This window comes from Melitaea cinxia, chromosome 30 (genome assembly GCF_905220565.1).
Source record: "Melitaea cinxia chromosome 30, ilMelCinx1.1, whole genome shotgun sequence".
Taxonomy (NCBI): domain Eukaryota; kingdom Metazoa; phylum Arthropoda; class Insecta; order Lepidoptera; family Nymphalidae; genus Melitaea; species Melitaea cinxia.
Window position 1 is genome coordinate 5,885,262 of NC_059423.1, and position 20,337 is coordinate 5,905,598.

Sequence of the window (20,337 nt, forward strand, 5' to 3'; positions counted from 1 at the left end):
ATGTAAAACTAAAATATTACTAGAAACCTTTTTTTAAAATTATTTATGTAATTTTATACTGTCGACAAAAATAAATAAAGACATGTTTTTTTTATTTCACTTAATAGTTTAAATTATTATTATTTTCTTTGATTTATTTTATTTTAATGTAGGTATTTGTTATTTTCTAAAATATTAAATTTCCTAAATACTTTTATGTACTTAACTAAAAACCAATCAACAACATTAAAAAATAATCAAGAACTAGAAAATATATATAAAATTCAACATTTTTTTTTTCAAATTGTGTTGCTTCTATACTATCCGAAGGAACTTCGTTCCTACCTGGTGTCCCATGACACCACATAATTAGTTTTTTCATATTATTTATTCCTGCATTGTAACTATTTCATTTCGGGTTTCTTTGTGTCTTCTCTTTTAGAAATATGACACAACTTTAAACTTGTATTTCATCGTGTATATCATATATAATGTACTACGAATAATAATTATTAATACATAAATAAAATACATATAAAAAGACAAAGAACAAAGCTATGTATATATAAAAAATAATAATAAGTCCTTATGAACGAAATATCATCATTTAAATACTAGTCAGTGACTCGCGGTTTAGTTGTTTCAAAACACATTGCACTGACACAACAACATTACGCTAACATGGCAAGCCTTTCAATTTAGTACGCGTTTTCCAAACGTTGGGTTACAACGCTTCGGCACGAATTTTCCAGAATAAACTGTAAGTTAATTTTTTTTAACAATAATTTATTAAGCCTGATACTTTTCAATAAAATAGGATAATTATATTTAAATTGGTTGAAATAAAAAAAAAAAAAAAAAAAACAGATATTGGTGATAAGTTAAATTAATATTGTTATAAAATTGTTTAATATTGTGTTAAAAAAAATTAAATAAAGAAAAAAAAATCTTGTTAATAAAATAATATTTGTGATATGACCTATAGTAAAAAAATAATAGTTAAATCATTAAGAATGTACTGTACGGAGTAATATTTTTTCGCAAAAGGTAAATATTTCTTTTTCTCTAATGAAAAAGTATACTGAAAAAAGTTTGCAATAATTGCTTATTTCAAACTCTTTTCAGTGGACTTTATGTAGCCTTCAACATTTTCAACTATTTTTTTAACTTGCTTTTTATTTATATTTTGCGGAGCGATATTTCGACATTCACTGCGAATGTCTTGTTCACGAGACTTTATAAAATCTTATATGTAGCATTGTTATTATTTGTTTATATTAATCCGTCCAATTATTATTTATGTATCACAGCCTTGTATCAAGAACACAATTTTTCATTATTATCTACGTTATATTTAGTATTTTATAGAGATTTATTATTTTTTATCATTAGTGCAAACTCTTTGCAGTTTTTTTTAAAGTTTAAAATGAACATCCGCAGGCTCTAAAGAGCCTTTTAGTAAACGTCATGCGTTATATTATCCCACAGGCGATTTATTACTCTCGACTAAAGATAGTTCAAGTATAGTTCGCGTCATGTAAAAAGAACGCTGAAAGAAACTGGAGGGGGTGCGTTTGCGCATGGGTATACTCGCGCACAAGTACTACTGTTTTATTTTTTAATTAGGCTTTCACTCGCGGCTTCGTATAATGGTTATTGGTAGGTACATTAAAAAATACTAGAAATACAAGTGCGAATAATTCGGACTAAATAAGTATAATAATTATAACTTTACAAAATCACAATTTTTTTTTTAAACAAAAGCAATAACAAATTTTTTAGTTATTGAAATGTCGTATTCAAAAATAATAATTATCTGTACTCTCAATATTCGTATCTTAATAGTTTTTATGTGTTTAAAATGATAAATTGATAATTGTTTTTTAGTGAAATAAATAGTAAATGGAGAATTTTGTAATTTAAAACTTTTGTGCGCGATAATAATTTGAGTCGACGTCGAACTGTCAACCGCTGTCAACCAATAGCACACCGGCAAGCATGCGACAGTGATAAACACTCCCGTCCCCCTACCCCGTACCACCAAATAGACCGATAAATCGCTTCTGCGCAGCTTCAAGGCCAGCGTTCTTTTTACATGACGCGAACTATACTTGGCCCAAAGATCGCCTGGAAGATATCGCCCGTTTAGCGATAAGATTGTCTTTAGAACATTTTTTTTGTTTTTTTCCTGCTTTATTAGCTCTCTTGCAGTTTCATCTGTGTATTTTCCGATACCGTGGAATTCCTGCTTTTAATGTCAATTAGCTGTCTTGCAGTTTCATCTGCGTATTTTCCGATACCGTGCAAATTTCGTAATAAAATATAGCCTATATGTTACTCTGGATTTTCAGCTACCAGCGTACCAAGCTATAATTAGTTCTGTAGTTTTTGCGATAATAAGTCACAGATATCCTCATCCTCAAAAACTTTCGCATTTATTCTATTAACCGGATCTTCATATATCTTTGTTTTTAAAAAACTTTGAAAAAGGAGAAAGTTCTTAATACGACTGTATATTTTTAATTAGTTATTTCATAATTTTTTATTGGGCGTACCGATTTTGATGATTCGTTTTCTATTCGAAAGCTGGTGGTTGTCGCGTAGTTCTATCGAAATTTGAGATCTGAAGAATTCGTTTTTGACCCCAATTATGTATAGTACTATACTTGTCGGTGTTATTGAAATCTTTTTTTTTTCGTTTGTGAGCAAAATTTGCCCATTACTACCCATAATTAATAATTGAAACCTGTCTGTATATGTATTCAGTGGTGTCTTTATTTATATGTAGTCAGACCGTCAATGGTGGTCTTTAAATAACAAAAAGTGTGGGTATACTTATACACGCACGTAAGAAGTTATACTTCATTGGCTAGCCAACTTCACGTTGCTAACTTCTTCGTTGACTAGCTAACTTCAGGGTGTCGGTTTTTTTCGTGACGTTGTGCGCGCGCATCATAAACATTTAGGTACTCTCATAATTTTTCTCTAACATTTTCAACTCAACTTTTGTATGGCATTTAGTTAATTTATTTTATTGTTTATTTTATTCCTTAATATACATAAAAGAAAGAATATAAATCAAAAATACAAGTAAGATGCTACATAAACTCACACACAGGACATCAGTATCAACAATATTATGAGCAGGTACACATTCAACTTAACGCTTAGGTACATCATTTTACCTACTATCATATAATTTACTTGATGCGAATGTATCTAGTAATTGAGCTTACATTTTAAACCACTGCCAAGCAGATTATTTAGGTAGATTTAGATTTATACTAAGAAGAATACGAGAGACAGGCGAGAGGATGATTGTTACTTAATTTGACAAATTGTTATGAAACCGTATTATCTCGAAGAGCATGACACAGTTTCCGTATTTCGTACGTCCTTGACGAATGTGTTTCGAATAAAAAGGATTGGGACAAAAAAGTTTTTGCATTCATTCAGAATTAATTTTTGTAATTAGAATAGTTGTTCCTATTGTTGTGTCGGTCAATGGTCTATGAGCGAAGAGTTTCAACCAACACCTTAAGAAACTCTCGCTTGACTGTAAGATCAAGGGTCAGATTACAAAAGGCAGTGTTGCTTGAAACGGCCCGCATTGCGAGGAGTTTCCTCAGCCTGGAACCTTAACCACCAGAGGGCTATTATTTTTATATTTTTAATTTTTTTTTAAATAAGTATATTCATAAATGTAATAATAAGGAAATATATTGAATAAAAATCATAATAGTAATAAATATTCTTTATTGTACACCAATGACAAATAAAATATATTGTATATTAAGATTAGTCTTAGCTTTGTACAATAGGCAGTCTTATCTTAGCGATAAAAAGCGATCTCTACCAGGCAGCCGTGTTGCGGAGGGTATACTGTATATTATGACCAGTGGGTACAGACAGACATAGGTGTATTTATAGCAAATAGAGTAATATTATTGTATATTTATATAAATAAATAATTATTATATACGTAACTTATATTTTTCTTATTATACATAATGAGTGACTAACAAATATCCATATTGATATACAGATACGCTTATGTAGCGCTTACTTCTTTTATAAACTATTTTTTGGTTGAATTGAAGTTATCTATTATCCTAGTTTTACTTGCGACTTGTTTTACTATAACTCATTGACTATCGCCCTCTATCCCATAATCGGAATATCGGGATAAAGTACTCTGTGTAAATAGTATACACAAATCCTACTAAGTTTTATTCAAATTAATTTAGTAGTTCAGCCGTCAATTTAGAGCTTAAATTAATGTAACTAAATGTGTACTATGTTTCATCACTATCTTTTTTTATTATACTAACTGTGCCCCGCGCGGCGACTTTGTTTTATACTATGTAGTGATTTATTTCATAGACACAAATTATATTATATATTAAACATACGAAAAAAGTAGAATGACACACTGACAGCATGCAAAGGCGGTCTTATTACTCAATATAATATTATGCAATCTCTTCCAGACAATTCCAGGTGAAGGGTAATTATTAATAATACAATATTAGTAAAGTTAAGAAAAGAATTCTGCTAGAATTGATCCAGCTGTTCTTTCGCGCTTGCTTACTAATTTTTTTTTTTATTTACATAGAATTATTCGTTAATATTAATAGGCTAAAGTTAAGATGTTTGCCTCCCTTTTTAGAAAAAAAACCTCACAATTACTCCACATACATTATATGTATATCATTTTAAAGATAATTGCTTACTCTACCGACATTAAGAGTTAAAAAAATATTATTGCTTTTGTTTTTGTATATTAATTAATTATTAAAATGATATATATGAAGGCTTTTATTTTGAAACAACGTCAACGTGATTGACGACCGGTAAATTTTCTGTTCAATTTCAAATCAACTGTTTTGTAATTTTGTAAAGTGACAATTGCCATACTTATTTCGTGCGAATTCTTCGCACGGGTATAGCTAGTTCGTTAATGATTTTTATTTGGGACGTATGTGACATATAACGGTATCCGACAAATAAAAACTTTGTTTTCGAGATGTTAACCTAAATAAGGATAAATTAGAATCGACTGTAATTTTTTTTTCATTTATTGTACCTTAATATCTAACATTTTAACAATCAAAAAATGAACTTTGCATGTGTGTAATGTTACACCATAATCCGTTTAGCAAATCCGTGACACCAATAGTGTGACACCATGACTTGCGTTTTATTTAACGTTACCAAGATTCTCGTAACGATATTTGTAAATGTGTATTCAAATAAGTCTAGTCATATTTGCAGAACATGACCGAGAGCACTGACCGGAACAATTATTTCTCACCGCAAATCAATAGTTATTCATTTACAATACACACTTTTTACTACATTGAATTCGCTATCACAGTAATCACTTATACGCCACTTATACAGTCGCAACGTTTGGCGCACAATAATTAAACAATAACTGCTTCTTCACGAGTTCTCCACTTACAAATTATCATATTTATAGGACAACACTCCCCCGCCAATACATGACAAAGATGGCGATTGACCAACCAGAAAATTAGTAATAACTTTAAAAAAATCATATTGTCGTAAAAAATTACTCGCATCATTTTTAACCGACTTCCAAAAAAGGAGGAGGTTCTCAATTCGACTGTATTTTTTTTTATGTATGTTACATCAGAACTTTTGACTCGGTGGAGCGATTTCGACAAATTTTCTTTTAATCGAAAGGTGGTGTGTGCCAATTGGTCCCATTTAAATTTATTTGAGATCTAACAACTACTTTTCGAGCTATATCTAATAATGCGTTTTTACTTGACGCTTTTTTCGTCGACCTACGTTGTATTATACCACATAACTTTCTACTGGATGTACTTTGATAATTCTTTTTTTGTTAGAAAGGAGATATCCCAAGCTTAGTACCATGATAAGGAAACCAGGATCTGATGATGGAATCCCAGAGAAATCGAGGGAAACTCTTGAAAATCCGCAATAACTTTTTACTGGGTGTACCGATTTTGATTATTCTTTTTTTGTTGGAAAGGAGATATCCCTAGTTTGGTACCATGATAAGGAAACCGGGATCTAATGATGGGATCCCAGAGAAATCGAGGGAACTTCTTGAAAATCCGCATTAACTTTTTACTGGGTGTACCGATTTTAATAATTTTTAATTTAATCGAAAGCTGATGTTTGTCATGTGGTCACATATAAATTTTGTTGAGATCTGATAACTACTTTTTGAGTAATCTTTGATAACGCGCAATTTCTTGACTATTTGTTCGTCGATCTACGTTGTACTACTCGTCGATGTAATTGAAGTCGGTTTTTTTTTCGTTTGCGAGCAAACACAATTATTCCCTAACACGCAGAAAGAAGCATAACTTCAAAATTTATTCGAAACAAAGGCGTACAATCAACAGATTTAAGCACTGTAATTAGTCCATTGTTATTCAATTACTGTTATTATTTTCAATTATGTTTGACATTCTCAAAAGTCACGTTTAAATACCTTAAGTGCCTTTTTTACAATATTTTGAAACGGTTGTCATTCTAATTGACCAGCTGGAATTTCTGAGTAATTTAGGAAGCTACCAAACCTTGTATATGGATAAGTATTATTATATAATAGTTAATACCCCTGATTGAGTTGCTATATATGATTATAAAACGACTTCACTGCAATTGTTTATAGAGCTTAATAATAACTCAGCTTTTAGGGTCCAGAGTCTAGTCTAGACATTTCAAAGTACTGATTTGGTTGTGCCTCCGACTGGACGTGATGACTATTTTTGAGGTAAAACTTCTTTATATGCACGCTTGACTTGGGAAGTAGAGTAAGCTGGTGAATGCGTGACGAGTGCGCTACGAAAAGTGTGATTGGGCGAGGCAAACGATAAAGAGAGAGGTGCGAGCACACATTTTCTTCTTCTCTTTCTCTTATAACCAGTTAAGTTTCGTATATTGAAGACATAGTGACGGCCTATTGTGAAGAAACTGAACTTTAGTCTTGGTGTCTAAAGCACACTAGTTTTTTTACCTCCCTTGTTTCAGAAGTCTTGTTCAGTGTCCAGTGGATAAGAGGAGTGTGGTTTCATACTATAGTATCGACTTTTAGTTTTCGATGCGTTGACGCAGCGATCACACCACTTGCGTTCTGGGGTTCACCGCTCGTGACATACATTTGTATTTGCAGTACAGGTATTTGTCATAATCTAGGTATTAGTGCTTGTGTATTATGTGTTTCTGGGCATAAAAAAAATCTACTTGGTCGTTGTAACGTTTATTCTATTCATTTTTATTTAACTCACTGGAAATATATGTTACTTTAGCTAGTATTTCATTGTGATCAAGGTTTGATGTTCGAACAATCAGGGTTAAGCCAAGACTGTTTAAGCTCAGCAATAAAAACCTCCTTTCTATCAGAGGGATATAAGCATCTCACATGATAATTTAATACACATTTAGTACATTGCAAATGTACTGTGTGGCTACGGTACTAAAGAATATAGCCACCCCCTCTCTTCCCGTGGGTGTCGTAAGAGGCGACTAAGGGATAACACAGTTCCGCTACCACCTTGGAACTTAAAAAGCCGACCGGTCGCGGGATAACCATCCAACTGTTGGCTTTGAAATACACAGGCTGAAGATGGGCAGCAGAGTTTTCGGTGCGATAAAGCCAGCCCTGCGGTCACCAACCCGTCTGCCCAGCGTGGTGACTATGGGCAAAATACATGAGTTCACGTTATTTTTGGCGTAAACTTGTGGAGGCCTTTGTCCACCAGTGGACTGTATAGGCTGTAATGATGATGATGATGATATTGCAAATAACCAGTCGCACCCTCAGTCGTATTTACAACAAGCCAATTTCATGTTGACAGTATTAATATACTTGGACTTACATATAAGGATTACTTTATGTAAGTACATGAAATGCTAGTTGTTTACAGTCAAATATTTAAAGTCTCTTATGGATGTCACAGAGGTCAAAGTCGAATTCTTTGTCAGACCTTTGCCAGTACTAATTTTATACGTACACTACATTATACTATATTCATTCAATAAATGTTCGTTTTCCACATTAATGGCTTTATATACTAGTTGTGCCCACGACTTCGTCCGCGTGGAATAGTGACTTTGGACAGCATTTTTTGGTTATATTTTTGGTTTATTTTGGATTATTAACACCGTTGTTTGGGTATTTACACGTTCAACTTCACAATATGTTCAACGTGATTCTTTAAATTGGCATAACTTTTATATTTATGAACCGATTGACATGAAACAAAGGCCAAATGTTAAGTGAAGGTTGTTACAATATATTAGTGAAAACCATGTCTAAATCGGATAAGCCCTTTCTGAGATTATCGTGCACAAACGTAGAGACAAATAATAATAATAATAATTTATTTATTTTGCAACAAACAGACTAAAATTCTAACAATAATTGTTTTGGGTGTTATTTCCGTAGATAAAGGTAGGTAGATAAAGGAGTCTATTTCATTAATGCAAGACTTGATTTAATTTTAAAACAATTGTCAGTATTCTAAGAAACTAACTGCTAATTGCTGAGTTTCTTGCCGATTCTTCTCAGCAAAATCTACATTTCGATTCAATAGTAGCATCAACCGTACGTAATAGATTAACGAGAAATGATTTATAATTTTTAAAACAAGAATTTTAAAGTGATCTTGAAACCTTTTTGAATAAAGAAATTTTTTTATGTATTTCTAATTTGTAATAGAAATAATTACTAACTAAACATGGACGAAGTCAGGGAAATACAAATGTATTAGCTAATAATATATTTATAGTCTGACACTGAAACGTGACGTGAGTCTATTTCCTGTGAACAATAGGGACGTATGTTGTTAAATTATATCTGCTTACGTCACACATTGTCTTAGATGTTGAACTTGAATACTTTTTTTACAACTAAGTCGACAAACAAGTGTACGGCCCACCGTTCTTACTTATGGTAAACGAATACCATCGAATAATACCGAATATTTCGACCGAATTTTACCGAATTTTTTTATATACACTAGGAGTATTGAAAGTGCATTACCGACCCCACCCACCGACCCTCCCCAGGTGCTCTGGCTACCCGACTGAGGACAGGAAGACAACACTGCCTACATCTGTAACTTCTGTAAGATTGAGATATCTTTCCAGTCGGTCTACTCAAAATTTTTAGCAAGGTAATTTCTGCTGTAACTAAATCGTTAAATACAGTTTCAATAAAAATGGAATTCAATTTTGCTACCATTACCACTGGGTACTGATAAAGCTGCCTGAAAAACAATTGTATCTAAATGAAATAATGAATGGAATGAAAGTTTATGATATATATTTTTTTTACTATCAAACTTTTCCTTATCTGTCAGATGTTTCTATTATACGAATATTCTATATTAGAAGAATTATTTCTATATCAGAAGTTTTATTTTATTAGTTGACGGCAAAATAGCTAGAAAATCTCTCAGTAACTTATATGCGAGGTAAATTTTATCAGAAACTTTACTTAACAACTTAATTAATAATAAAATTATTTTCAATAAGATACTTGCGATACTGTTTTGTATGTAAAGGTGCAGTTCACCCAAGACCATGACGCTTGTAATAGTGTCGAAATATTGATAACTCTAAATTACCAACAAAAATGGAAAACATCCCGGCTTACACTATCGATGTAATTGAAATCCATTACCACCACGCTCTTTTATTTTCAAAATCTGCTTCAAATCTTCTACGTTCATTTTATATTATAGTCAATTTTTTTTTTGTTCTTAAGTGTAAACTATTCAGAAACATTAGTCTGCATTCATTTTAGTGCAATTACTTTTGCCTACAAAAATTGTCTTACAGTATTCGTTAGTCTCTCTTTTTAAACGTCTTGTTATGTCATTAATGGAAGTTATGAAAAAAATAGGTCCCAAATTTGATCCTTGTGGAAAAATGTAAAATCATTCTGTACTTTTGCACAATCGATTAATATACAAAAATTCCAATTAAGCCGTTTTAAAATTAATCATCAGACTACATTTCTTACTGGTCTGCTTGCGCTAAAAACTTATTGAAGCAAAACGTTGCCACACCTTACGCACGGACTTACAAAACTAGCTTGTAATATAACACTATATGTTAGATACGGATTCACTTGTTTTGTTAAATAGTATATTTTAAGTTTCTTTCATAGTTCGTTGAAGGTTACTATTAAATAAAAAAATTGGTTGTCTGTAAAGTTGGTTTCAGGACAATAGTTTAACGTGATAACGTCATAGCAAAACATCTCTTCGGACGCATAGGCCAATCGAGTGGAAGAGAGACAAATGCGACGCAAGCGTACAATGAGCCATTCTTTTTCGTGCATGCAGCCGGCGTTCATCGATTTATTAGACGTTGTCACGTCAAAAATAAATAAATTGAAAATTTTCTGACTAAAGCTTTTAAATATGCTGTAATAAATTAAATAAAAAAATCACGAAAATAACTTAAAAATAAGTAAATAACGTGATTCAGCGCAGTGTGGCAACGTGTTATTTCATTAATCCAATTCAAAATAATGTTATGTACCTAACTGTTAAATTATAATAACGAATTTTCGTATTCAAATTATTAATTATTTAAAAAAAAACTGGCCAAGTGCGAGTCGGACTCACTCATCGAGGGTTTCGTACAAACAATTTTTTTTATTATCTGATGTAACTAAAAATTTATGCTTTTCGCAATTTTTCCTTTCTCTGTGCTATAAAACGTTGCTTCGTACCAAACTTCAAGATTCTGAGTTAACGTGAAGTACCCTGTAGATTTTGATTCCCTTGCAAGTGTCGAAACTTTGCAGCATTAACGGCTATATCTTTTGATTGCGTTGGTTTAGAAATTTGATTTTTTACAGCTCCAAGGGACAGTAAACTTAAGTATTTGATATGAATTTCAGCTTGATACCTCCACATAAAAAAAAATCACTATCATCATCATCACTTCAGCCTATCGCAGTCCTCTGCTGGACATAAGCCTCCACAAGCTCGCGTCAAAAATGGCGTGAACTCATGTGTTTTGCCCATAGTCACCACGCTGGGCAGGCGGGTTGGTGACCGCAGGGCTGGCTTTGTCGCACCGAAGACGCTGCTGCCCGTCTTCGGCCTGTGTATTTCAAAGCAAGCAGTGATCCCTAAAAATAAGAAAATTAAAAAGTTCAGAATAACGTAGCCAATACTTTAATCTGCTTGTACAATATTTGACAGTTCGCATGACAGAACTATGTTTATCGGGCTTAGCTAATAATTTAACAATTGTAATTCACTGATCTGTGTCAAGTTTATTAAACAGCTGATTCCAGTACAACAATCTTCCAAGAATCATCTCATTTATTAATCATTCATTTAAAAAACAAGTTATTATCAAAGGCAAAAATTAACTGTTGCTCAAGCCGGATTTTTTTTTTTTTTTAAGACTGATACCTAATAGTTTTATGTAAGAAATTTGCAATTCCAATCACAAGTTAACCAATCAAGACATTGCAGCTTACTAAAACATCAAAAATAATGCTCGTTAATTGCTAAATGAAATTACAATAAAAATATTAATAAGTTGAAAAACAAAATTAATTAATTTTAAAAATCTATACTTAAAGAATTAAAAGTAGTGTGAAATATCACCGTTTTATAAAAAATATAAAAAAATATATATTGTACGATCCATGGAAGTAGTAACTTTCTAAATGAGGTAGGCCACAGCAGGAAATTTCCTGCTCAAAATATGGAGCAGCCCGACTGGGGTAGTACATCCACCTTAGAGAAGTTCACAGCTAAGTAATGCTTTCAAGCAGTGTTGTGTTCTTATAGTTGAGTAAGGTGACCAGAGCTCCTAGGGAGCGATTGGGAATAGGGTCGGTAACGCGCTAGCGATGCTTTTGGTTTTGCTGACTTCTATAGACTACGGTCATCGCTTACCATCAGGTGAGCAGTATGCACGGGTGCCGACCAAGTTATATAAAAAAAAGTAATTACAGCATAACAATTTCGTTCTTACTTTGAATGAATGAATGAATAAATTATTACTGTTAAACAACAACTAACCGACTATTAAAGAACAATTTAAAAAAAAAACAAATCTTTAAAATGATTTAAAAGAATTAAATTGTGTTGTTATAATTTAACATAATTAAACAATAATATGCCTCGGAAAGCACGTTAAGCCGTCGGTCCCGGTTGTTATCATGTACACCTGATAGCGATCGTTACTCATAGTAGGGAATATATCCGCCAACCCGCATTGGAGCAGCGTGGTGGATTAAGCTCTGATCCTTCTCCTACATGGGGAAAGAGGCCTATGCCCAGTAGTGGGATGTTACAGGCTGAAGCGTAAAACAATAATAGAAACAACAAATATAAGAGGATCCATTTAAGTTCGGATGTCACAAGATCACGTCTTGTGCCAAAATTACTGATTTTTCTTAGTTTTTAAATTTAGATCATCTTTTAGAGATCTTATATGACTTTTTTACCCTTTAATATTTTTCATATACAAATCTTTGTTCATCATTACAGCCTATACAGTCCACTGCTGGACATAGGCCTCCACAAGTTTACGTCAAAAATAACGTGAACTCATGTGTTTTGCCCATAGTCACCACGCTGGGCAGGCGGGTTGGTGACCGCAGTACTGGCTTTGTCGCACCAAAGACGCTGCTGCCCTTCTTCGGCCTGTGTATTTCAAAGCCAGCAGTTGGATGGTTATCCCGCCATCGGTCGGCTTCTTAAGTTCCAAGATAGTTGTGAAACCTTGTTATCCCTTAGTCGCCTCTTACGACACCCACGGGAAGAGAGGAGAAATCTTTGTTGTGTGGAGAAAAAAGAATGTACTGCTCCTAGTAACAGTTTTACGATTAGACGGAGTATTTATCAGTGCGTTCAATCTTTCTAGCATCTATTTTACTTACCCTTTTATGAATTCGTTTTCAATACAAACCCCTTAGCCCCTGCCCAGCGTGGTGACTATAGGCAAAACACATGAGTTCACGTTATTTTTGGCGTAAACTTGTGGAGGCCTATGTCCAGCAGTGGACTGTATAGGCTGTAATGATGTTGATGATGACAAACCCCTTTGGTACCTGGTTTAAGAAATTATATAATCTTAAACTAACTCGTGATACAAGTGACTTTAAGACTTTTACTAAAATTCTTCTTACACTTTTGAATTTGACTAATTAAAAAATAAATTGCGCAAAGTAAGTTAGTTCCATTCGGATTTCCGCACAAATGATTCAATACTATTATTTAACATTTAAATTATTATTATTTTTTTGTATGTTCGTGTCGTAACGAAGTCTGCCCGGGCAGCTAGTTAATAAATAAAAATCTATTAGAGACAAACTGAACGCATCTTTAATTTTAACGTCAACTGTCATTTTCAAACAAAAAAGTCGTTGCGTTCACAGCAGGCGACTGCGGAAGAGATTTTGATTTTTCACGGGCTATTCTCCGCAACTCGACGTCTCAGTGCGCCTATTTTGCGTGTGCGGAAGAGCTTAAAAGTCTCATCTGTGCTAGTTTGGCACTGTTGGAAGCCATTAAGCTGAATGAATGAATAAATGAGATTAAAAGTCTTGGATCCATGGAATCCATGACTGTAACCGTTGCACCAACGCGGCGCCGTAATCTGTGGGTACATAATTTTAAATTGGACCTTACAAGGTTAAAGTATTTCTTCAATCAAGATGTTACTGTGGCCAGAGGCGTAACGTGATTTTTTACCAAATTAATTTAACACACTCATTGCAAGAACAGTTTTCATTATGCTGATTAAGCGACATCAATAAAGGTGTTCACAATTCTACTGTATAATGTATATTTATGTGTGTAAGGTACGTTGCGGACGCGGTTTGGAAATATTTTTTTGTCAATTGAAATAAATCGTGGTGAATTTACCGCCCCTCAAATGTGCCGCTCGGGGTCATGGCCCCCCGGAACCCCCCACACTGCGTCACTGGCTGTGTCGCCTTAAAGGTTCTTTCTTACACAACCATCCTATCAACTCTCTATATACAGTGTATTATTACGGCACGTCAGTATGTGCGTTAGGAAAGGTCTGTAACAGGTTGAAAAGGAAATAATCGCGGTTTCCTTTACCATTTATAGTTGATTAATCGTATAATTAAATTAAGGAGCTAAATGCGACAAACCGACGGCTTACGTACGGCTTTATACTGTAGTTATTTTTTATTTAATTTCTCATCATTTAAACTTAAATTCATTAATGTCCTTTCTTTTTGTTTAATTTTTAAGTGATTTTAATATTTAATTGTAATTGTTTATAATTGGGAAATCATTTGCGACAGTTTTTTTTACTAAATTGTTTTTGTTTGTGATTTTAAATAAATCAGTAAATTAATAAGTGATGTACCTTTGAACATTGTTGTTTTTGGTACTGTTGTTTTCTTTTGTTATTTGTTGTTGTAAGTCAAAGTAACATTATGATGGTGATTCTTAATTGCTTTGTGTTGTGGCTGATTGTTTGTTGTTGCAATAAACGACAATCAGACAGGTGCACAAAATCGTGTTATGAATTCGTATTTCTCAAAATAAACCAACAGAATTCCCAGAAATACTATATAATAATTATTTAATAAGAACACGTCTCTACCGCATCACAAATTACGATGTACAACATTTGAATACTAAATAGCTTTAACCTACTTGAAAATAAGGTTCTATGATTGGGCTTGTCTGATATATAAATAAAAACGAATTGCCGAAATGTATGTACGCGTATAACATCTGGACAACTGAAGCATCAATCGTTCTAACCGTTTATAAGAAAGGATAAAGGACACCTTTATCGTGAAACAAGACTTGAAGGTGGACAAGCAGACAACTTTGCGGGTACCAGTTAGTTTATAACAAATATTTTCGATAAAATTTCATATTTCATTGTTTATGTTATGAATATTTCCCTTATTGACAGGGGTTGTCGATGACAGATAACTATTAGTGATAAGGTCGCCTTTCCACTTTTTAATTAATTTAATAAAGTCAAAATAATTTTTATTACAGAACTGTATTGATATTTAAGGTAGGTAAGACCGCACTTTACTTGAACGCAAATAGGCATATTTGCACATATTTTTCCCCACTTACATCACACGTCACTCAAGGCCGTCATTTTTGACTCGGAATGACGCTGTTGTGCCCATTGCATTATGTAATTAGGTTGGTCTTCTAATGAGTAAATATTACTTAAGGTATGCGAAATATGTTTTTTTTTTTGTAATTTAATGTGTTGTCGTGTTGGTCTGGATTTTTTAACCGACTTCAAAAAAAGAAGGAGGTTACTCAATTCGACCGTATATAAATATTTTTTTATTTATGTTCGGGGATAACTCCGTCGTTTATGAACCGATTTTGATCATTCTTTTTTTTTATTGGAAAGGAGATATCCCTAGTTTTGTACCATGATAAGGAAACTAGGATCTGATGATGGAATCCCAGAGAAATCGAGGGAATCTCGAAAATCCGCATAACTTTTTACTGAGTGTACCGATTTTAATGATTTTTAATTTAATCGAAAGCCGATGTTTATCATGTGTGGTCACCTTTAAATTTCATCGAGATCTGATTACAACTTTTGGAGTAATCTTTGATAATGCGTATTTACTTGACTATTTTTCGTCTACCTACGTTGTATTACTTGTCGATATAATTGAAGTCGGTTTTTCTTCGTTTGCCTGCAAACACAATTATGATTTTTATGACTTTTATTTTACAAAATATTTACTTTCCACTCGTGGTTATAAATAAACAAATTAATTAATTAATTAATTAATTAATATTGGTTGCTCGAAAATTTATTATTATTTTTTTTATATTATTTAAAAAAAAGTGTGTGCAGTAAGTAGACCACACGACAGAAGTAAAACTTCTGAACAATAGGCCTGCACTGTGTCTTAGATATACGAAACGTAACTTGCTATGAGAGAAAGAGAGAACAAGTGTTTGTTCGCACCTCTCTCTAGCTCCGTTCGCCTCGCTCGATCAAACTTTTCGTAACGCTCTCGTCCCGCATTCACCCGCATACTCCCCAAGTCCAGCGTAAAGAAGTTTAACTTCAAAAAGAATCATTGAAATCGGTAAACCTAATAAAAAGTTATGAGTATAAATATAACGTACATCGATGAAAAAATAGTTAAGTAAATACGCATTTTTAGATATAACGTAAAAAGTACTTGTTAAATCTCAATCAAATTTAAAACGGTACCACGTGACACGCACCACGTTTCGATTAAAATAATCATCGAAATCGGTCTACGCAGTCGAAAGTTCTGCGGTAACATACATAAAAAAATACAGTCGAATTGAGAACCTCCTTCTTCTTTTGAATTCGGTTAAAATAAAGATTAGTTAGCATGAACTAGTTGCAACGGAGATACATATATAGTTCTTGACATACAAGTTATGTTTTAAGTTTTATTTTTGTCCATATGTTATTATCTAATTATCATTGGTGCGTTATTGCGAAAATGTTTAACCGCCTACGTAAATGCCCTACTTTTACGTTTTAGCACCTCGATATATTGAGACATTTTGACGAGCAAAATGCCTGACAAATTATTGAACCAATAGTGAATTAAGATAGTTATTGGATGTTATTATACAAATTAGACTTGCGCAAAACAGTGCTTCAAAATGTAATGTAATATTACATTACATTTCGTACTGAGTAATATGGCATCACACCATCACACCGAACATTACCCGAAATGTGTACTGTTCGGCGTGAGATATTTCTTATGAAATGCTATATATCACGTAATTGTCATCACACCAAACATTCCATGAGATTTTGTACTTATAGTATGTTTAAGTGTACGGTGTTCGGTGTATTACATAGCAGACCAAACATCACTTTAGCATAAAAATGGTAAATGAGAGGTGGAAACTGGCTAAAAATTCATAATATTTGTTTTTTTTTTTTTTTTTTTGTTTGGTTTTCTAAAAGTTTATTCTAAAATTAGCTTTGATTTGTAAAAAAAGGCGAACTACGCGAGTGAAACCGCGGGACGCAACTAGTTTATAATATAAGTTAGAAATAAACTAATGACCATGAATACTGGCGTATTTAAAAATCAACTTTATATACATACAATGATTACTTTTTTTATGTCAATACTTCATTTATAATTTTATTTTCACAAGCAACATAAACAAACAAAACATTTTAATAAATGCAAAAGCAGAAATTTGAACTCGAATTTTAGCGGTAGTCAAGTGCGTAACGCATTATTAAAAAGTATTACGTACAGTGTTGTGCTATAATATGCCTTAGCATTCTTAAATACGATTCATATTTCACTTAAAAAAATGACGGAAACTCGCCACGGCTCAGTAGCTCGCTCTTACTCATACTAACGAAAATAATGTAGAGCTAGAGAGTGAGGTTATGACTGGTTGCAAAAGTGCGCCGCGCATCACCGTGTCTCACTCAGTAAGTGAAGTTAGACAGAGCAAATAGATAAGAAATCCAACATTCCGACCGAACAGAGCGCGTAATGTCAAGTGTGATGTGTAATACTTCATTTCGTCGCGTAATGTGTGATGCCATATTTCATGTTCGAGTAATATCACGCGTAATGTATCAATTGCATTACTTACACATGTCTAATACAAATATTTAAAAGTAGTTGATTGCTTGGAAGCCACGGAAAAATACGCCATTCACTCGTAGACAGTCACCAACATAGATAATTAATTAAATAGGTATATGTTCAGTAATTTTTAATCTTTAACTAAACAGTCACCAACATAGATAATTAATTAAATATATGTACAGTAATTTTTAATGTTTAACTAAGGTAGGGTTCAGCAGTAAATTTCCTGCTCAAAAAATGGTGCAGCCCGAATGGGGTAGCTATGGGTACCTTATAGAAGATCGCAGCTAAATAATACTGTTTTCAAGCAGTGTTGTGTTCCTCTTGGTGAGTAAGGTGACCAGAGCTCCTGGGGGGAATTGGGGATAGGGTCGGCAACGCGCTTGCGATGCTTCTGGTGTTGCAGACATCTATAAGCTACAGTAATCGCTTACCATCAGGTGAGCCGTACGCTTTTTTGCCGAACTAGTTCTATATAAAAAAAACAACTTACACACACGGTCATTTGTTCCTAATGTAAGCGACTTAGTGCTTGTGTTTTAGCTGGTAACAGACTGCTGATAAAATGCTTAAATTGTATCAACTCACCGTCTAACAATTAAATGAACTGACAGTACAGACAGACAAAAATTGTAAAAATCTTATTTTGGTTTATGTAGCGTGTCATACATCCATATATATGCATTTAGTAAAAAAGCGGTTATTTTAATATTACAAACAGATACTCCAATTTAATTTATTTGTTTTGATTATGCAGTTTGTTTCCACATACAATTAAAAAAAATAATGAATATACACTACTTTAGCCCTTCTTTGTAGATATTACCAATTTCTGTCCGAGCGTAGCCGCGGGCAACTGTTAGTCATTCTATAAATGCTACGTAACAAGTAATACTTTAGTGCGTACTTGTTTTCTTGTCTAAAAATTATGAAAAGTCGACGTACACGGAAAGAATTGCAAAAAAAAAATCTAACGTATAATCGTAAACGTACAAACATTGGGGCCAAGGTCAAGTAAACGTTGGTCCAAAGTGTTGGTTCAACAAACACAGTTTTCGGGTCATAAGGTAAGTTTTTGTGTGAGTCATACACACGCAATTGTTTTAGGGGATAAACTGTGTCTATTATTAGTAAAAATACATTTATTTCTAACAGAAGTTAGAAATTTAAATGTTCTCTTATTATTTTATCTTTTAGTACTATGCTAGGTACAACAAGCTTTATTGGACACCTCTTCGTGAGTTCAATAGACGCCTATAATACTATGACTTAACTCTATCTCACCACAGAAGAACAAAACTTTGGAGCAGTAATATTTGTCTGTGACCTTCTGTGGCGTTCTTCTGTTCTGTGTTTGAGCTACATATTTCCTACTGTACCTAACTTCAATAAATACCTTTTAAGTCCTACTACATACTTATACTACTAAATAAAGTATATTAAACGACCTTTTAAAAACTAAAACAAGATCAGTCAACATATAAGTATCAAAACAGAGTATTACAGTTAACAAAAGTGAGGGTAAAAAATGTTAATGAGCAATTTCAAATTCACTTTCAAAAATTTAATTCATTCTGAAATTCAATTCAAATTAATTTAATTCACTGACGTGTTATCTGACGTCATACTTCAATTAAGTTCAAGGCTACACGGCTTCATTGTTTCAATCGAGATAAGCAATATACGAGTATAGGTACATATCTATACCTAATATAAAAATGAGTCGCTGAATGTGTTGCTAAGCGCAAAACTCGAGAACGGTTGGACCGATTTCGCTAATTCTTTTTTTTAAATATTCCTTGAAGTACGAGGATGGTTCTTACGGAGAGAAAAATTCTAAAAAAAAAAATTTAATTTTCCTGAAAAAGTCTAAAAACAACACTTTCTATACTCCCATACAAAAGATTTGTGATAATACTTAAAAGTCAATTTGAACTTTAATACCATACGATAAAGTTTGTGTTAGGCGATACGAAGTTCGCCGGGTCAGCTAGTAATATATAAAATACTCGTGTCGCGGTGTTTGCAGTTAAACTCCTGCGAAACGGCTTGACCGATTCTTATGAAATTTTGTGTGCATATTGGGTAGGTCTGAGAATCGATCAACATTTATTTTTCATCCCCCTAAATGTTAAGGGTTGTCCAAACCTAAATATTTTATTTTTAATTTTTAGAAAATTATTTATTTTTTATTTTTTTATGATACAACATTAAAAAATACATACAACCCTAAATTTTCAAAACTACGATCAACCCCTATTTTTAAATAGCGTCTCGACGCAAGACAACGTTTTCCCAGTCAGATAGTAATGTATATATTTTTTACGCTTGTAACTGTAAAATACATGACATTGCATTTTGTATGCATATTACATGTTGTTATAGCTATTGAGCATATTTGAGGATGGATGATTTCGGGTATTGAGCGGTGACCTTCAACTTTAGGATTTTATAGATGTAGAAACGCAATGATTACTACATACTTTCACTTTTTAGCGACTTCCAAAAAAGGAGGAGATTCGATTATATTTTTATGTACGTTATCTCAGAACTTTTGACTAGGTGGACCGATTTTAATGTTTTTTTCTTTTTAATCGATAGGTGGTGCGTGTCATGCGGTCCCATTTAAAATTTAATTGAAATCTAACATGTGGTTATCGAGATATATCTAATAATACGTTACTTGACAATTTTTTCGTCTACTTACGTTGTATTATTTATCGATGTAATTG

General features: G+C 33.0%; 1 protein-coding gene across 1 annotated transcript in view; it reads left to right on the top strand.

Moving 5' to 3' along the window:
• The first annotated feature begins 568 nt into the window (after positions 1-568).
• LOC123668253 (fatty acyl-CoA reductase 1) overlaps positions 569-20,337 on the top strand; it is a 44,768-nt gene continuing 24,999 nt past the window's right edge. Inside the window, exon 1 of the mRNA XM_045602024.1 lies at positions 569-739. The gene's annotated coding sequence lies outside the window, so the exon portion shown is untranslated. The remainder of the gene's footprint in view (positions 740-20,337) is intronic.